The sequence below is a fragment of the Erythrolamprus reginae genome, chromosome 2 (genome assembly GCF_031021105.1).
Source record: "Erythrolamprus reginae isolate rEryReg1 chromosome 2, rEryReg1.hap1, whole genome shotgun sequence".
Lineage (NCBI taxonomy): Eukaryota > Metazoa > Chordata > Lepidosauria > Squamata > Dipsadidae > Erythrolamprus > Erythrolamprus reginae.
The window spans coordinates 21347761-21364061 of NC_091951.1; the positions used below are offsets into that span (position 1 = coordinate 21347761).

General features: G+C 45.8%; 2 pseudogenes; both read right to left on the minus strand.

Annotated features, from left to right (window-relative positions):
• The window catches only part of LOC139159883 (zinc finger protein 135-like), a 45910-nt pseudogene extending 34638 nt beyond the window's left edge, over positions 1–11272 (minus strand).
• The window catches only part of LOC139159896 (zinc finger protein 208-like), a 46232-nt pseudogene that overhangs the window by 3896 nt on the left and 26035 nt on the right, over positions 1–16301 (minus strand).

The window sequence follows — 16301 nt, forward strand, 5'->3', positions numbered from 1 at the left end:
GCACAGTCATATGTTTCCTTACTCATGTGTGTCTTCTGGTGTACCACCATGTTGCCATGCTCACTAAAGATGTAACACATTGGGGGTTCTTTGTGGCTTCCCTCTTGTATAGTTGGTTCCAAGAAACACAAGGGAAATGTTCTGACCAATTTTTGCTACACTGAGATAGTGTCCATGCCTCTTCTCCTGTCTAGCTCCTCAATGTATAAAGAGCTGTGATTTGCAATATTTTGTTTTCCACAGCTGAGTTCATCAAAAATATGGACAATGCCTCGTTTAGTGATGCTTTCATTCAAGCCATTTTCTTCCTCACCGGGAGAGGCCTGCATTCCTGTCTGCTCTACATGGCTTTATTATTGACCTTTTCATCTCAACTGACTTCCAGATATTTCCCTTTTTTGGTGATAATCTTTCTTGATTTTCTCTCTCTTGTCTAACAGCTTCTGGAAGAGGAGGAGAATTGTATGGTTTTCCAAAAGAAATGGAAAATATTTTCATTTTTCGCTTGATTTTCTTCCCTTTTCAATGTCGCTTTTTATTTCAATTGTCCCGAGTGGTCTTATTGCCATCTTCTTTGTCTGTAAGATTCAAAGAAAAATAGAACTTTAATAGTTTATAAAATAATTAGAGATGATGGTAAAAAAGAATAAGAGTATATGTTATAGTGAAAAATGAAACATGCCCCAATAATAATCACTTTAATTATTATGATTCATAGAAGACTACCGAGATCCATGTTCAAATATCCATTCAAATTCAGTTGTTTAATTAGGTCAATCAAGCATTCTTAACAATGCAAAGGACTAGCAATTGCTTCCAGCTTTGAGGATTCAGCTCCAATGATCTTAAAGGCCTATGTCTTAGAAGAACTTGGACAATTAAAGATAAATAAGGCAATGGGTCCAGATGGCATCCACCCCAGAGTTCTTAAACAACTCAGATCTCTGATTGCTAGCCCCCTGACTGATTTGTTTAACCAATCCCTTTTAACAGGAGACGTTCCTGATGATTGAAGAATGGCCAATGTTCTGCCTATCCACAAGAAGGGTAGTGGAGAAGAAGCTGACAACTACAGACCAGTCATCTTGACACCAGTTGTAGTTAAAATGATGGAGACTTTACTCAAACAAAATTAATACCTAAAAAACAATAACTTATTGGACCCAAACCAGCATGGCTTTACTGAGGGCAAATCATGTCAGACTAATCTCATTGATTTCTTTGACTGTGTCACAAAGGTGGTGGATGAAGGTGGCGCCGTGGATATTGCCTACCTGGACTTCAGCAAAGCCTTTCATACGGTTCCACATAAATAGATACATTAGTGAAGAGTGAACTTAATCTCTGATAGTTCAGTGGATTTGCAGCTGGCTGTTCTTCGGGTAATGTGCACAAATGCTCGAAGCTTGAGCAACAAGCTCTGTGAATTAATGGCCATAATATCTAGAGATAATTTGGACCTGGTTGCCATAACTGAGACATGGTTTAAGGATTCTAATGAATGGGAAATATCCATACCAGGATATACACTGTATAGGAAGGATAGAATAGAGAGAAGGGGAGGTGGAGTAGCCATTTATATTAAAGAAAGTCTAAAAACAACACTAATTCAAAATACGTGTCAAGATCTAGAGACTCTCTGGATTTGCATGCAAAATAAAGAAGGTTCTGTCATTAGAATTGGGGTGATCTATAGGCCTCCAGGGCAATCCGAGGAATATGACAACAAGATGGTGGATGAAATTACCCAAATGGCATTACAGTGATCCCTCGATTAGCACGGTCTCGATTAGCGCGAAACGCTGCAACGCGGTTTTTCAAAAAATATTAATTATAAAATAAGTTCTCTCTCTCTTTCTCTCCCTTTTGCCGGCGTGGTATATGAGAGAGAAAGAGAGAGGCAGAGAAAGAGAGAGGCAGAGGTCGGGCGCATTACCGGGAGGTGGAGGCGGCGTGGGGACGCTGGGTGCCGGGGACACCGAGGAGGGGGTGGACGTGGCCTCTCAGCTGCAGAGCCGAACAAGGGCGGAGGCAACGGCGGAGTCCGGCGCTGGGGCCATGCGGGGCCGCTCATCCAGGGGGGCGTGGACTGGCAAGTCGCCCTCCTTTCTCTTTCTTTCTCTCTCTTATACCACACCGGTAACAGGGGGAGAAAGAGAGAGAGCGGAGGGCACCTTGCCGGTCCACGCCCCCCTAGATGAGCGGCTCCGCATGGCCCCAGCGCCGCCCAGGCAAAGGGGAAACCCCAAGATCGCTTGCCGCTTGCCGTATTGCAGCGAAGGAGGCGAAGCAAGGCTCCAAGCTGCAATACGGCAAGCGGCAAGCGGCAAGCGATCTTGGGGTTTCCCCTTTGCCTGGGCGGCGGGAAGACCAAGGGAAGGTTCCTTCAGCCGCCCAACACCTGATCCGCTCCGCAGCGCGGCAGCAGCGAGGAGCCGAAGATGGGGTTTCTCCTTTGCCTTTACCCCATCTTCGGCTCCTCGCTGCTTCCGCGCTGCGGAGCAGATCAGCTGTTGGGCGGCTGAAGGAACCTTCCCTTGGTCTTCCCCGCCGCCCACACGCAAACTCCACCATCTGCGCATGTGTGGCCATGAAAAAAATGGCGCGCAGGCGTAGATGGTGTTTTTTACTTCCGCACCACTATAACGCGGAAATCGATTAGCGCGGGAGGTCTTGGAACGTAACCCCCGCGCTAATCGAGAGATCACTGTAAAGGGAGATATTGAGGTTATGGGTGATTTCAACATGCCTGATGTTGACTGGAATATACCCAGTGCCCTTACATGCAAAAGTAAGAATATAGTAGAGGCCTTTACAGGAGCAGCTCTGGCACAGCTGGTTAAGACACCAACTAGAGGGGAGAATATTCTAGATTTAGTTTTTACGAATGGGAATTGGGTTTCAGATGTCAAGGTGGGAGAAAATTTAGGTTGCAGTGACCATCTATGTTTGTGGTTTGATGTAAAAACTCATTGTGAGCAATCCTATACTGCAACCAAAGTATTGGATTTCAGAAAAACAAATTTTAATGCAATGGGAGAATATTTAGATAATGAATTAAAGGGGAGGGATAAAATGGCAGGAGCGAGCATCCAGTGGACTGTATTAAAAAAGGCCATCTTAAAAGCCACTGGACTGTATGTAAGACAAATAACTAAAGGTAAAAGGAAGAAGAAACCGCTATGGTTTAGCAATGATGTAAGGGCTATAGTCAATGAAAAAAAGGCTGCCTATAGGAGGTATAAAGAGTCTGGAAGTATAGCTGATAGGGAGGTATATAAAATGAGACAGAAGGAGGCGAAACAGATAATATATGCTGCTAAAGCCTCAAAAGAGGAAGAAATTGCCAAATCTGTAAAGAAGGGGGATAAAACCTTCTTCAGATATATTAATGATAAGAAGAAGAAAAACTGCGGCATCACAAAGCTTAGTACCGGGAATAATACATGCATTAATGGGAATAAGGAGATCGCTGACCATTTCAATAGCTACTTCTGTTCAGTTTTCTCAAAAGACACCTTACAAAATAATACTGTAGAGGGATATAGCATTGCTTCCAGCAGTACGGATTCAGCTCCAGTGATCTTAGAAGCCGATGTCTTAGAAGAACTTGAACGATTAAAGATAAATAAGGCAATGGGTCCAGATGGCATCCACCCCAGAGTTCTTAAAGAACTCAGATCTGTCATTACTACCCCCCTGACTGATTTGTTTAACCAATCCTTGTTAACAGGAGAACTTCCTGAGGATTGGAGAATGGCCAGTGTTGTGCCTATTCACAAGAAGGGCAGTAGAGAAGAAGCTGGTAACTACAGGCCAGTTAGCTTGACATCAGTTGTAGTTAAAATGATGGAGACTCTACTCAAAAAGAGGATAAATCAGCACCTAAAAAACAATAACTTATCGGACCCAAATCAGCATGGCTTTACTGAAGGCAAATCATGTCAAACTAATCTCATTGATTTCTTTGACTATGTCACAAAGGTGTTGGATGAAGGTGGTGCCGTGGATATTGCCTACCTGGACTTCAGCAAAGCCTTTGATACGGTTCCACATAAAGAGCTGATAGATAAATTAGTGAAGATTGGACTTAATCCCTGGATAGTTCAATGGATTTGCAGCTGGCTGAAGCGTAGACATCAGAGAGTTATTGTTAATGGCGAGTATTCTGAGCAGAGTCAGGTTACAAGCGGTGTGCCACAAGGGTCTGTCCTGGGTCCTATTCTTTTTAATATATTTGTGAGTGACATAGGGGAAGGTTTGGTAGGGAAGGTTTGCCTATTTGCCAATGACTCTAAAGTGTGCAATAGGGTTGATATTCCTGGAGGCATCTGTAATATGGTAAATGATTTAGCTTTACTAGATAAATGGTCTAAGCAATGGAAACTGCAGTTTAACGTTTCCAAATGTAAAATAATGCACTTGGGGAAAAGGAATCCTCAATCTGAGTATTGTATTGGCAGTTCAGTGTTGGCAAATACTTCAAAAGAAAAGGATTTAGGGGTAGTGATTTCTGACAGTCTCAAAATGGGTGAACAGTGCAGTCAGGCGGTAGGGAAAGCAAGTAGGATGCTTGGCTGCATAGCTAGAGGTATAACAAGCAGGAAGAGGGAGATTATGATCCCACTATATAGAATGCTGGTGAGACCACATTTGGAATACTGTGTTCAGTTCTGGAGACCTCACCTACAAAAAGATATTGACAAAATTGAACGGGTCCAAAGACGGGCTACAAGAATGGTGGAAGGTCTTAAGCATAAAACGTATCAGGAAAGACTTAATGAACTCAATCTGTATAGTCTGGAGGACAGAAGGAAAAGGGGGGACATGATCGAAACATTTAAATATATTAAAGGGTTAAATAAGGTCCAGGAGGGAAGTGTTTTTAATAGGAAAGTGAACACAAGAACAAGGGGACACAATCTGAAGTTAGTTGGGGGAAAGATCAAAAGCAACATGAGAAAATATTATTTTACTGAAAGAGTAGTAGATCCTTGGAACAAACTTCCAGCAGACGTGGTAGATAAATCCACAGTAACTGAATTTAAACATGCCTGGGATAAACATATATCCATCCTAAGATAAAATACAGAAAATAGTATAAGGGCAGACTAGATGGACCATGAGGTCTTTTTCTGCCGTCAGACTTCTATGTTTCTATGTTTCTATGAAGCTGCAAATGTTTGTGAGTGACATAGGGGAAGGTTTGGTAGGGAGGTTTTGCCCATTTGCCGATGACTCTACAGTGTGCAATAGGGTTGATATTCCTGGAGGCATCTGTAATATGGCAAATGATTTAGCTTCAGTAAATAAGTGGTCAAAGCACTGGAAACTGCACTTTAATGTTTCCAAATGTAAAATAATGCACTTGGGGAAAAGGAATCCTCAATCTGAGTATTGTATTGGCAGTTCTGTGCTAGCAAAAAGTTCAGAAGAGAAGGATTATGGGGTAGTGATTTCTGACAGTCTCAAAATGGGTGAACAGTGCGGTCACGTGGTAGGGAAAGCAAGTAGAATGCTTGGCTGCATAGCTAGAGGTATAACTAGTAGGAAGAGGGAGATTGTGATCCCGCATTATATAGCGCTGGTGAGACCACATTTGGAATACTGTGTTCAGTTCTGGACACCTAACCTACAAAAAGATGTTGACAAAACTGAATGCGACCAAAGATGGGATACAAAAATGGTGAAGGGTCTTAAGCATAAAACCTATCAGGAAAGACTTCATGGACTCAATCTGTGTGGAGAGAGGGCACAATCTGAGGTTAGTTGGGGGAAAGATGAGAAGCAACATGACAAAATATTATTTTACTGAAAGAGTAGTAGATGCTTGGAAATAACTTCCAGCAGACGTGGTTGGTAAATCCACAGTAACTGAATTTAAACATGCCTGGGATAAACATATATCCATCCTAAGATAAAATACAGACAATAGTATAAGAGCAGACTAGATGGAACATGAGGTCTTTTTCTGCCATCCATCTTCTAGGTTTCTATGTTGCTGTGATTACCATCAAATGCATTTTGTACTGCTGGGAATATATAATTGGAGATATTGTGCTTCCCCGAATATAAGACTGCGGCCCGTCTCGTGGTGGGATGCAATTTGGGGGTTCCAGGGCGTGCGGGGTGGAGCAAAGGACACATGTGTGGAGCTTGTGCGAGACGGATATTTTACCTGTACTGGAGTTTAGCAGCTCTGTGTTTCTCTCAGCTGGTCCCTTTACAGGAAAAAAACCTTATACGATACGTAAACTCTTCTCAATGTGAGAAGTTGTTAATGGCTTCCCCTCGCAACCAGAGTTTCTGTACAGTGGTACCTCGAGATACGAGTTTAATTCGTTCCGGACCTGGGCTCTTAAGTCGAGCAGCTCTTATCTCGAACGACTTTTCCCCATAGGAATTAATGTAAATAATTTTAATTGGTTCCAGCCCTCAAAAAACTCACAAAGTTAGTCTAAATTATGCAGAAAGACATGTTTTTAACGAAGAAATGTACATGTACATATAAATGAATAATGAAGTTTCTTTCACTTAACTTGTAAACTTTCTTAAACTTTTAAATTTACATATGTTCAACTTCTCTGCCACCCAATCCTGTAGGACAGAGGTCCCCAACCCTTTTTGCACCAGGGACCGGCTTTAAGCGATCAAGAGAGGAATGGGTGAATGAATGGACGGAGGGTGGGAAGGAAGGAAAGAGGGAAGGGACAGGAACAGAGGAAGGAAGCAAGGAAACTTATGAAAGGGGAGAGTAAGAGAGGAATGAGTGAAGGGAGGGAGGGAAGAAGGTGGGAAGGAGAAAGAAAAGAAGAAATAGAGGAAGGGAAGGTAAAAGAGAGAAAGAAAAAGAGCAAGAAAGAAAGAAAGAAAGAAAGAAAGGGGGAAGGGACAGGAACAGAGGAAGGAAGCAAGGAAACTTATGAAAGGGGAGAGTAAGAGAGGAATGAGTGAAGGGAGGGAGGGAGGGAAGAAGGTGGGAAGGAGAAAGAAAAGAAGAAATAGAGGAAGGGAAGGTAAAAGAGAGAAAGAAAAAGAGCAAGAAAGAAAGAAAGAAAAAAAGAAAGAAAGAAAGAAAGAAAGGGGGAAGGGACAGGAACAGAGGAAGGAAGCAAGGAAACTTATGAAAGGGGAGAGTAAGAGAGGAATGAGTGAAGGGAGGGAGGGAAGAAGGTGGGAAGGAGAAAGAAAAGAAGAAATAGAGGAAGGGAAGGTAAAAGAGAGAAAGAAAAAGAGCAAGAAAGAAAGAAAGAAAAGGGGAAGGGACAGGAACAGAGGAAGGAAGCAAGGAAACTTATGAAAGGGGAGAGTAAGAGAGGAATGAGTGAAGGGAGGGAGGGAGGGAAGAAGGTGGGAAGGAGAAAGAAAAGAATAGAGGAAGGGAAGGTAAAAGAGAGAAAGAAAAAGAGCAAGAAAGCAAGAAAGCAAGCAAGCAAGCAAGCAAGCAAGAAAGAAAGAAAGAAAGAAAGAAAGAAAGAAAGAAAGAAAGAAAGAAAGAAAGAAAGAAAGGGGGAAGGGACAGGAACAGAGGAAGGAAGCAAGGAAACTTATGAAAGGGGAGAGTAAGAGAGGAATGAGTGAAGGGAGGGAGGGAAGAAGGTGGGAAGGAGAAAGAAAAGAAGAAATAGAGGAAGGGAAGGTAAAAGAGAGAAAGAAAAAGAGCAAGAAAGAAAGAAAGAAAGAAAGAAGGAAAGAAAGGCAACTTCAAAGAAAGGCTCACTGAGCATCTCTCACTCTCCCTCTCTTTCTATCCCTCTCTTTCTCTCTCTCCCCCCCTCTCTCTTTCTCTTTCTCTCCCCCTCCTGGACTCCCGGATCGCTCGCTTCTCCGGAAAAGCATCGCGCCTTTTCACTAACCTTCCCTGTGTTTCGGAAGCCGCCGAACGCCGTCAGAGGGGCGCGATGCTTTAGGAAGGCAAGCAGCAAAGCGGCACTTGGTGAGCGGCGAGGCGCTTTGCTGCTTGCCTTCCTAAAGCATCGCGCCCCTCTGACGGTGTTCGGCGGCTTCCGAAGCGACACTGGGCGAAAGAGGGCGGGCGGCTAGCAGCAGAAGGCTCTCCGGCAGATCGAGCACGCGAAGAGGCACTTGGTGAGTGGCACTTGGCGAGCGGAGAGGCGGTCGCCTCCCCTGCCGCCCCACTAAGTGGCCAAAGCGGTTCCGAGTTGGGGGGTGGGTGCTGGCAAGCCCCCAGGTCGGCTGCAGTCTTTTAAAACAGCCCCGCCGCTTCTCAGCTGACTCCTGAAACGCGGAAGTTCGCCTTTGGCTTTTGGCTTCAGGAGTCAGCAGAGAAGCGGCGGGGCTGTTTTAAAAGACTGCAGCCGACCTGGGGGGCTTGCCAGAACCCCCCCCCACCCCCCAACTCTGAACCGCGGCTGGCGGCGGCGGAGGAAGGCGAATGCGGCTTGGAAGCTGGGAGGGGGGCGGAACGTCTTTGGCCACTTAGCTCTTCCGCCCCCCTCCCAGCTTCCAAGCCGCATTCGCCTTCCTCCGCCGCCGCCAGCCGCGGTTCCGAGTTGGGGGGTGGGGGGTGGGTGCTGGCAAGCCCCCCAGGTCGGCTGCAGTCTTTTAAAACAGCCCCGCTGCTTCTCAGCTGACTCCTGAAGCGCGGAAGTTCGCCTTTGGCTTTTGGCTTCAGGAGTCAGCGGAGAAGCGGCGGGGCTGTTTTAAAAGACTGCAGCCGAACTGGGGGCTTGCCAGCACCCACGAAACCGCTGCTTATGCCGGGCGGCTCGCCTGGAACGCCAGCAATGCCGCCCGGCCGATTGCCGAGCGGGGGCGGGAGGAGGCAGCGCCGCACCGGACCCTTCAGGCCGCTCCACCCGGGTCGAGCCCCATCCTGGGCGGAGCGGCCTGAGGAGTCGGGGGGGGCGCTGCCTCCTCCCGCGCCCCGCCCCCACTTGGCAATCGGCCCGGTGGCATTGCTGGCGTTCCAGGCAAGCTGCCCGGCATAAACAGCGGTTTCGTGCCTCGGGCCGGGCAGACAAGAGGTCTGGCGCTCCCACGGGGAAGGGAAAAGGAGGCGGCTTAAGCCCTTCCCTGTGCTTTGGAAGCCGCCGAACGCCGTCAGAGGGGCGCGTCAGCGGCGGGAGCCGGACCCGGCCGCCGCCCCCCCAAGCAGAAGCCAAGCCCCCCCCCAGCCGACCCTGGTGGCAAGCTCGCCCCCAACCCCCGAGATCGAGCGCACGAAGAGGCATCTCTCGCCTTCTGCCGCTGGCCGCCCGCTCTCTTTCGCCCAGCGCTGCTTTGGAAGGCGCGACGGGAAGGAAAGCGGCACGGCGGGCGGCCAGCGGCAGAAGGCGAGAGGTGCCTCTTCGATGTGCGCGGACCCCCCCACCCCCAGCAGAAGCCAAGGACCCCCAGAGTGGGGCGGCAGGGGAGGCGACCGCCTCTCCACTCACCAAGTGCCGGGATAAGAGCTGAGAAGAGCCGGGCTGGTTTACTTTCCTTCCTTTCCACGCTGATGCAGAGCCACTCGAACAAAGCGTCACGCCCCCCTGACGCTTTTGGCGGCAAAAGAGCCCAGCGTTGCTTCGGAAGCCGCCGAAAGCGTCAGAGGGGCGCGACGCTTTGTTCGAGTGGCTCTGCATCAGCGCGGGAAGGAAGGAAAGTAAGCCAGCCGGCTCTTCTCGGCTCTTATCGCAGATTTGAGCTCGTGAGACGAACAAAAATGTCTCTCCTCTCCCAGCTCTTATCTCGAGTAGCTCGTAAGTAGAGCTGCTCGTATGTCGAGGTTCCACTGTATTTTCAAGCTTTTTTCCTCTAAAGAGACCAGCCGACAGCCACACAGAGCTGGCAAACTCCAGTACCAGTATGATGTCCGTCTCGCGGTGGGAAACAATTTAGAGGTGGCAGGTTGGCCAAGGCAGAGCAGAACAGGGTTGGGGCAGGCCACCAATCCTACATGGGACACGGAGTTCCGTCGCATGCCTGATGTTGTATCCACTGACCCCCGTCCGGCGGTAGGAGAAAGAAACTCTGGAGCAAGAGCTGACAGCCAAACTCCCAGCAGAGCTCAGTGGCAGAAGCAGCCGGCTATGCACTTCCTGGTTCACCTCTCTGGCGCGTGTCCCCCTCTCTCTCTGTAGTGAGGAGGGGGGAAGAGGGCACGAGAAAAAAGCACCAGCAGGAACCTTTTGACTAAATGCAATAAATCTTTCCCCTTTCGCTCCAAGAGTCTCATGAACACTCATTTCTGGCCGGATTGTGAAGGGAGAAAGATCTCCTGTGTGTGGGAAGCATGTTTGGAAAAGACAAGGAAGTTTGGCTGTCAGCTCGGAGTATTTCCCCTCCCGCTTTGCTCAGGAGCCAGAGGCGGAGGAGGATCCATGTCCTTCAGGGCATCCCAATGCACCACCCTCACCTGCATCCCCCCCCCCCCCCCGTCTGAAGGGAGGGAGGTGGAGGGTGAAGAGTCCCAAGCCAGTGAGTGAACAGGAGGCCACCCTCACTTGCTGGAGTGGCTCAGATGGTGATTGTGCCCATACTAGTACGTCTGACCAAATCCCAGTGACTCTGAGTGGTTTCCAACATTAAAAAATGCAACACAAAACTATGCCTCAGCAATGCTACCAACAACACACACTGAGGTCAACTACTTGATCAGTTCCATCTCTATCCAAGGTCTCCAGACAAGCTGACAAAATCATGTCTTAGGGGCTTTTTGGATAAGCAACAAGGTGAGGGGGAATTGTATTCCTGGGACAATGAGGTTACAAAAAGAAGGGGCCATCACTGAGAAGGCCCTTTTGGGGGGGATGCATAGAAGATTGGTGGCAGAAAAAGACCTCATGGTCCATCTAGTCTGCCCTTATACTATTTTCTGTATTTTATCTTAGGATGGATCTATGTTTATCCCAGGCATATTTAAATTCAGTTAATGTGGATTTACCAACCACGTCTGCTGGAACTTTGTTCCAAGCATCTACTACTCTTTCAGTAAAATAATATTTTCTCAGGTTGCTTCTCATCTTTCCCCCAACTAACCTCAGATTGTGCCACCTTATTTTTGTGTTCACTTTCATATTAAATACACTTCCCTCTTGAACCTTATTTACCGCTAACCTGGACAGATTTATTAAAAAACAAAAGTTAGATGAAGCTGACACTACTGAGCCTGATGTTCTTTAGATTGAAAAATATTAGGGGCTCACCTTGGAGGGACATAAACAGTACCAGTACACGGTACAGGGTCCGCCAGAAATCTGATGACACCAAAGGGTTCCCCTGAAGAAAAAAGGTTGATAAACACGGCAGTGAGTGAGCAGGAGGCATTTCAAATTGACGTAGGCAGAGCCCAGATGAGAGCAGGGCTTGAGAAGCAGACGTCCCTGTCGCCGTCCCTTTCGGCTCAGCCTCTTGCGCCCCCTCCCTCCCTTGCTGGACCGGCTCAGCTGCTCTGGGCTGCCTTCAGCAGTCTTTTGAAACATGCTCCTATTGGCGATGAAGGAATCAATGCTTGCCTCCTGTTCTTCACAGGCAGGGGCGTGTTTCAAACTCACATAGTCAGAGTCAAGAGGAGCTTAACTAGTCCTGCGGTGTGTGTGCGTGCAGCTGTCTCTCGCTTGCCCTCGCTCTCCCAGCCAAAAGTTCCCGCCGGAGAAAGAGCGGCTCCAGGAAAGTATTGGGGGGCTTATTATGCATGTCTTGAAAAGTCCTGTAGGGCTTATTTTCTGGATATGTCTTATTTTCGGGGAAACACGGTATATGCATTGATAGAAATAGTGGGGGGAAATAGTGTTCCCTGCTCCTTAAACTTAAGAAACTCACCAGGTCCTGCCCAGCCATTGACCCTCAGAGTGGAAAAAACTCCTATGGTAGAAAGGGGTGGGTGGATGCGGGGGAGAAATAGTGTTAAAAGCAGGAAGTGGCCTAAATCCAATTATCAGGGATAATTCTCTCTAAGGGTTAAATTGACTGAGATGTCTATTCCTAGAATGGCTTCTAGGAAGAAGAGTTGCAAAATAGGTTTAGGTCACTTCCTGCTTTTAACACTATTTCTGCCCCGCATCCACCCTCCCCTTTCTACCATAGGAGTTTTATTTATTTCATTTTTATTGATTGATTTTTTCCAATACACAATGAGGGTTTTAGTGGGTATACACATAGTAAAATACATGATTAATGTTATAGAGGACATACTCATAGTAAATTATATCTAAGAAAAAATAGAAGATATAGGAATAGAACATATCAGTGAAAGAATAGAAGAAGAGATATAGGAATAGAAGAAAGGTATAGGAGATATAGGAAAACAATAGGACAGGGGACGGAAGGCACTCTAGTGCACTTGTACTCGCCCGTTACTGACCTCTTAGGAATCTGGATAGGTCAACCGTAGATAATCTAAGAGTAAAGTGTTGGGGGTTTGGGGATGACACTATGGAGTCCGGTAATGAGTTCCACGCTTCGACAACTCGGTTAATGAAGTCATATTTTTTACAATCAAGTTTGGAGCGGTTAATATTAAGTTAAATCTGTTGTGTGCTCTTGTGTTGTTGTGGTTGAAGCTGAAGTAGTCACCAACAGGCAGGACGTTGCAGCATATGATCTTGTGGTCAATACTTAGATCTTGTTTAAGGCATCTTAGTCTAGGCTTTCTAGGCCCACAATTGAAAGTCTAGTCTCGTAGGGTATTCTCTTTCGAGTGGAGGAGTGAAGGGCTCTTCTGGTGAAGTATCTTTGACATTTTCAACGGTGTTAATGTCTGTGATGCGATATGGGTTCCAAACGGATGAACTATATTCAAGGATGGGTCTGGCGAATGTTTTGTAAGCTCTGGTAAGTAGTGTGAGATTGCCAGAGCAGAAGCTACGTAGGATTAGTTTTTTCCACTCTGAGGGTCAATGGCTGGACAGCACCTAGTGAGTTTCTTTAAAGTTTAAGGAGCGGGGAAGAGAGAGACTCAAGAATGCGGAATAGAACAGAAAATCCTTTCCGAGGGAAAGAGACAGGATTGAGGCCTAAATGGATGGATGGATGGCTCTGCTACTTTGAGGAATAAAGAAGCAGGGGGGCTTCAATAAGGCAGCTGCTGATTGCACAGAGAGTACACACACACACACTTTCACACACATATTTACACAACACTCTCTCTCTCACACACACACACCCCTTTGAAAGCCACCAGCTGGAAACCCCCCTACCCGTCTGTGGGAAATCCACACCTCCCCTCCCTCTTTCTTCTCCAATGGTCTGATAAAGAACTATGCTGCAATGGGCTGCAGGATGTCACTCAAAATCCATATCCTTGATGCTCATCTTGATAGGTTCAAAGAGAACATGGGAGCTTATTCAGAGGGGCAAGGCGAGCGCTTTCACCAGGATATTATGAACTTTAAACGCCATTACCAAGGCAATATAACGAAAACATGATGGGCGACTATATTTGGGGATTGATTCGTGAAACTGATTTGCAGTATAGTTGTAAATCTCGGAAAACCGCACACTTCTGAACAGTTTTTGGTAATCTGTGTAAATCTGCAATGCATATAGATAGTGTTCTTAGTCTGACTGTATACAGTGATCTCTCGGTTAGCGCGGGGGTTACGTTCCAAGACCTCCCGCGCTAACCGATTTCCGCGTTATACTGGATGCGGAAGTAAAAACCACCATCTGCGCATGTGCGCCATTTTTTTCATGGCCGCACATGCGCAGATGGTGGAGTTTGCGTGTGGGCGGCGGGGAAGACCAAGGGAAGGTTCCTTCAGCCGCCCAACAGCTGATCTGCTCCGCAGCGTGGAAGCAGCGAGGAGCCGAAGATGGGGTTTCCCCGTTGCCGCGCTGCGGAGCGGATCAGGTGTTGGGCGGCTGAAGGAACCTTCCCTTGGTCTTCCCGCTGCCCAGGCAAAGGGGAAACCCCTGGGCGGCGCTGGGGCCATGCGGAGCCGCTCATCTAGGGGGGCGTGGACCGGCAAGGTGCCCTCCGCTCTCTCTCTTTCTCTCCCTGTTACCGGTGTGGTATAAGAGAGAGAAAGAAAGAGAAAGGAGGGCGACTTGCTAGTCCACGCCCCCCTGGATGAGCGGCCCCGCATGGCCCCAGCGCCGGACTCCGCCGTTGCCTCCGCCTCTGCAGCTGAGAGGCCACGTCCACCCCCTCCTCGGTGTCCCCGGCACCCAGCGTCCCCACGCCGCCTCCACCTCCCGGTAATGCGCCCGACCTCTGCCTCTCTCTTTCTCTCTCATATACCACGCCGGCAACAGGGAGAGAAAGAGAGAGAGAACTAGCGTGGACTTATTTTTTATTTTTTAATATTTTATTTTTTTAATTAATATTTTTTGAAAAACCGCGTTGCAGCGTTTCGCGCTAATCGAGACCGTGCTAATCGAGGGATCACTGTAAATGAGAAGATGCAAAATCGTCTGTTTCTATAGTAAAAATGCATGATTTTTGTTGCCGAGGTCACAAAAGCGAAGCTTATGATGAATGTAAGCAATTTTTAATTTGTTTTAGACATAAGCAATTGGAATATAACATTTAAAAGCTGAGAACAAAATTTGTGTTACATAGTGTTATCATTCATTCCATAAAACAAACTAAAAACCACTCGTTGGTCAGGGGGAAAGGTCTAATGACCCCAGGCCTGGCGAAAAAGATGAGTCTTTAAACTTTTTCGGAAGGCAAGAAGGGTGGGGGCAGTGCGAACCTCCTTCCTCCTATTTTTGTCCTCTGAGTCTACCACCTCTAATATTCAAATTTCTTCCTAATTAATCGCTAAAACGTAACTTCCAAAAATAGTCATTATCTCTTATGCCTCTTGATTTTAGGCCCTATGTCTCCCTCTCCTCAATTGGTATCTTGACTGATCATTTCTTTAGTTCTAGATGCCCTAAATTTTTAATTTCTTCTCCCCTTTTATCTCTCCCTTCCAACATTCTCCCTTTTTAAAATTTTAATTCATTCTCTATATTTAAATAAATACAATTCTTCTCATTACTATTCCATCTATTGGTTAATAACATTTTAAATTGCCCATAACAAAAAATCCAACTTTAAGAATATTGATTATAAAGATCTTATATTATTCCAAAAATATCAATAATCATCTGAATTCTTTCAATATTAAAGCGGGTTCATGGCTTATACAAATCTTATATAAAACAAATGTTATAAAAAGGGGTAATAATTGTCCAAATTATATATCCTTCCAACAATTGACCTACTATAGTCTAATATATTTCCCTTTTTTTCTTTATTCTTTTTTTCAATTATTTTTTAATAAAATAATTCTTAAAAAATTATGACATTGTCAATCGCTAATTCTTTTAATCTTTCAAATATTTCCCTTCCAATCCACCTGTCATGATCTTTTCTTTTTCTTTCTTTTATTTTACTACCAATAACTTCCCCAATTCATTTTCTTCCTTTTGAATGTATTATTTGTGTAGGAACTACACTCTAGGTATATTCTCAATCCCTTCTAGTCTCTTCTCACTATTACCCCCTCATTTTTGATTGCATCTTCTTATACCAATACGCTCCTGTTGCTTTTTTCTTTTCACTCTAAATCCCAGTGTAATCATTATAAATTCCAATATAATTGTCAAGCTGTCTTTTATTTTCCAGTTACTTTTCATTATATTCCAGCTTTTTTCTGGGTTTTTTCCACCTCTAAAGTCCAGAAGACATTTTTTTAAAATCTTCATGACTGTATTTTAACATCCCAGCGAATTCTTCATAAACACACACCTCCATTTTGTCAAATTCAGACTTTCCTTGTGGACTTTGGACTTGACTTTCAATAGATTTGAACACTGGTCTCTATCCAACAACATGAAATTAAAGAGAGAAAAGTAGGTTGTACACTTAGCCAAGAAAAACCAAATAGGAAGTAGAGAATAGCAGTGGCTCAATAGCAGTAACTGTGAAGTTACTTCAAGTTCTACCATAGTGAACAATCCCCTAAAAAGAGCAAACAGTATTAGTATCAATTTATGATGCTTTAGAAAGATCACATTTAGAATTACTGCAACTTGTTTTGATTACCACAATATTAAAAAAAGTGTAGTAGTCTCTATAAAGAGAACAAAGAAGAGAAAAACGGATGATTAGGGGGCTGGAGGCTAAAAGATATAAAGAAGAGTTGCAGGAATTGGGTATGTTTAGTCCAGTGAAAGGTCCCTCCCAACTCTCCCACAACCCCCAGTGATGGAGCACCCACAACCTCTGGAGGGAAGCCATTCCCAGAGAATCAACCTTAACTTGAGACTTTTTCAATCTTCCCACCAGCAGAAAATTGCAGCCACCAGTTTCACAGCGTGCAGCACCAGTGGGATTAAATTTGGGCAGGGGAGGAACCTGCAGC